Below are 4,224 nucleotides of genomic sequence, written 5' to 3'. Positions count from 1 at the left end.
TTTACGGCCGTGACGAGAGCGTTGCTCTCCTTGGCTGTGAACCGCTGCTGGCGCGCGCCTGGCAAATCCGCCGTTACAATAGCAATCCGCTATGGAAAAAGCGCCTCTGCTCTTAAAGGGAATGTGAGATGACGCTCTGATTGGTTTATTTCACGTTACGCCCAAACCACACCTATGAATAATGAAGCTACTTCAGACCAACCCATTTTAGATTTGCGCCTGGCGCAAGAGGCATTTATCCCGCCGGTATAATAGCAACAGCGCCGAGACCCGCCCACAAAGTTACTTGCGCTTTGCGCTTTGACACTTGCGTTTCAGATCGTTAAAATAGGGCCCTTTGTCTTCATGCTCTACTTATATACTACCATCCGTGACACTTACTAAATGAACCAAAAGTTAAACAATTTTCCGGTCACTCACTGAGATAGATGTTTAATACACAAGTAAATATTTTATTACAGACGTTCCTCACACTTTTTAAAACTTCAATTATTTTTTTCTTCAATTCTTTATTACATTCTATAATACCTTTTCTTTTATGCAAATAAAAGTCAAGTGATAGTTTTAATGCAGTAATTTTTTAATGTTAAAAAAGTACATATTTTCAGTTCCTTAAACCTAATAACAGCAGAGCAGCAAACAAGCTTTATTCAGATTGTGTATCATATTGAGTTTGTTTGATGGTCTTTGCTGTAGAATCTGAAGTTCAGCTGGACTCACTGAAACAGGAAGTAGAAGAGCAGAGGAGACATGAGCAAGAGGAAGCTTCCCTTATACACTCCATCTAGTCAAGACAGGAAGGAAATCAGTATTATTAACACTCCACTACTAATACTTACAATAATATTGATAAAAATTGTTATGAAAACTGCATGTTCATTGTTGATCAATTTCTCAAATTATTTTTTTTAAACAATAAAAACTCTGAAAGTACTAGACAAATTAACAAGCTTCTACTACATTTAGTATGAGTTCCTATGGGAAACGGAGCTTCTAACAGATCGATGCAGTGACGCAATTACTTTACCAATCAGCGATCGGATATTTTACTTGGAAGGCGGGACAGCCTAACCCTTCTCCCATACATAAGTAATAGGAGTGAACTGTCTTTCTAGTCTTTAATATCTAGCTCAGGTGGGTCTAATTCTTTATTAGTCCCGCAGTGGAGTTTTTATTTATATTTTTTCAATGTTCAAAGTGATAAACTTTATTTTTTTATTTTTTTATTTAAATAATTTTTATAATACGTTCTGTGTATACATCACCTTTTCTTCTAACAACACTCAGTAAGTGTTTTGGAACTGACACTACTTGTTGAAGTTAAATTTTCTTTCTTATTGATAAATTACATTAAGTACTCAACAATCTGTGGTCTCATTTTTTGCTTCATAATGCAGCACACATTTTCAATAGGAGACCGGTCTGACTGCAGGCAGGCCGGTCTAGTACCTGAACTCTTTTACTATGAAGCCACACTGTTGTAACATGTAATGAATCTTGGCATTGTCTTGCTGAAATAAGCTACAGAACTTCTGGTCAGGTATGACAAATATTTAATATCTTTATGCGTTAATCCACTCTCTGTTTTGTTTCCTCACAAATGTATGAATTTTGGAAGTGCAATTTGATTACCATATGCAGTTTTAATAAAGTTTAATTAGGTAACCCATGTCATTTTTCCTCTTCAAAGTGTACACTTGCAGGTGTTGATTATAATGAATTTACTGTAAGGCCCATAATAGGGATAAACAATATTTAAAAAGTATATAATTTTTTAACATATGGCTAATTAAAAATTAACCACAAAACATGCTAAATGGGGGATATCTATCTATATATAATTTTTGTCCTAATTTGTAAGTCGCTTTGGATAAAGGCGTCTGCTAAATGACTAAATGTATATATATATATGGCCAGAACGTCATCTCTTATTTGCTGAATGTCGCGCAACAACGTTGCTCCAGCCCTGGCGCGTCTTACAATTCTACGTTGTTACAATGTTGCGAGCACGTAGACAGCGACGTTGCCATAGCAGAAATGCAACGTGCCACAGACGTTGCCACAACGCAAATGTGTTTGCCGGGATGATGCTAAATTTTTTCTCATGCTGTATCCAGACAAAAGTGTCAAAACACATGTTTATAAAAGCGGACACTCCTAGTTCTTGATTATTATTGGCCGAGGTGTGTTCGATGCCATGGTAATATACTTTATAACCACACAGTAGTAATAAAATGAGACGACGCGCAGCCAGCAAAGATGCAGTGGGGAAAAACCTCACAGTTCCAGCGCCAAATACGCACAGGGACAGGATCAGCTTCAAGAGAGAGTGAGATAAAGAAATCTATCATGTAGCTTATCACATCATACGAAGTTTAAAACATTTAAATAGACATATCAAGTAGTAATTAATGTATATGAATGTTAGTTGATAGGCTAGAGCTTTGGTCGCTGAGAGACGGAGACGCGCAGAGACGGCAAAAACGCGCTGTTTGATTTGTGATCGTGCTGTGCTTATTCCATTCATTCGAGTATCATTTTGTACAAGGCTTAAATCATTTAAATATACATACAACAATATACGATATCATATCGTAGAACATGTATATGATGTAGTAGCCTATTTGAGTTGATATTACTCTTGTCAAGCTCTGATTTCTGAGAGATGCGCAGACGGATTTGCGCGTTTAAAGTTCATTCACTTCACTCATTATTGCATAGAGATTTTAGATAAGGTATTTGGCTTCGGGAACATCCCTAATCTACTCCAGTAAAAAAAATAAAAAAATAAAAAAATCCGATGCCCATTATATTGAATTATTGTTTGTATAATTTCCTGTGGATGAAATCAAACTACTAGCGCATGATCAAACAAAGGCCAATACCTGCAGCATTGCAAAGATCAGTGTCACAGCAGCTCATAGTCGCTGGTACACATAGAGGTGTGCACCCTTTAACTGTGATGGAGGAACCTGTCAAAAATACATAAATGTCCATATAATTAGATAATAAAAACAATTCCAAGATTAGCAGTTAAAAAGTATACTTTTTCTCCAGCGGTAGGCCTATCACTTATACAGCAGATTTTCACATTACACTGGACTTACCGATCGTATAACAAACTCCAGCTGCACATGTCTCCTCTTTTGCTGCACAGGAACCCGTCGAATCAGGTATGCAGGAGTAACACTTGAGAGAATAACCTTACAGACAGAGAGAGACTTTGAGTTAGTGCTCTACAGTATGATAAGCAAATAATACATTTCAATACTTGCTGTTTTCTGTACCTCCAGTGAGAGAAATGAAAAGAAGAACGACGGAGACCTGCAGATTCATCCTGTGTCAGGAACTGAGTGACTATACAGAAAGAATGCTTCAGTTTCTTTTATGTCTGTTCAGAAAGGGGTGGGTTCATGGGCGTCAGCTTGGTTTGAAATGTGCTGGGGACAGAGACGCATTCCAAAGTGCATTTTCAGAAGTGACGCCTTCTTTTTTTTTTTTTTTCTTTTTTTTTTTTGCGCAGGTCATGTTTTGAAAGACGATGTCCTGTAGCTTTCTAATGTAAATAAATAAAAATGTTTAATAAATAAGCGTTGCTATAACACAATGCTAAACCATAAATCAGATGTATGTACAATAACATTACGATTACGATGTCTGGCAATCGATTTAAATAGTACATTTGGTTTAATTTGTCGTTTAATGAGGTCTAATATATGTTGTTAGTGGTGAGAATTTTCACGTGAATAAATCTATAGGTCTGACTATTCTAGACTACTCGTTGTGACGTCCCCAAGGAACTATACCCAGCAAACATTGGTCCGACGGCAACGTCGTGTCCCTGGCCAAAAATAGTCGCGGTAGCCCAGCAAACACAGAACGTTCCCCTAACGTTCCCGTATGGTTCCCATTTGGTTATTTTTTTGGGAACCAAACAAGAACGTTCTAGGAACGTTCCCTGTAGGTTATTTTTAGGTTTAATTTTATAACCTAAGGAGAATGTTCTGGGAATGTTCCCTATAGGTTATTTTTAGGTTATATTTTAATAACCTAAAGGGAATGTTCCCGGAACGTTCCCTGTAGGTTATTTTTCTGGGAATGTTCCCTGTAGGTTATTTTTATGTCTAATTTATAACCTAAGGAGAACGTTCTGGGAATGTTCCCTATAAGTTATTTTTAGGTTTAATTTATGACCTAAAGAGAACATTCTGTGAACGTTCCATG

General features: G+C 37.0%; 1 long non-coding RNA gene across 1 annotated transcript; it reads right to left on the bottom strand.

The window, feature by feature from the left end:
• Positions 1 to 559: 559 nt before the first annotated feature.
• On the bottom strand, positions 560 to 3,395 carry LOC309502036. The gene is made up of 4 exons (XR_014207070.1): positions 3,288 to 3,395; positions 3,108 to 3,203; positions 2,886 to 2,972; positions 560 to 784 (listed from the first exon to the last, which is right to left on the bottom strand). It is a non-coding gene; the product is annotated as an uncharacterized lncRNA (long non-coding RNA).
• Positions 3,396 to 4,224: the final 829 nt, after the last annotated feature.

Source organism: Leuciscus leuciscus (assembly GCF_965113295.1).
Source record: "Leuciscus leuciscus genome assembly, chromosome: 6".
NCBI classification, from domain to species: Eukaryota; Metazoa; Chordata; class Actinopteri; order Cypriniformes; family Leuciscidae; genus Leuciscus; species Leuciscus leuciscus.
This window is presented reverse-complemented; position numbering and strand designations above follow the sequence as displayed.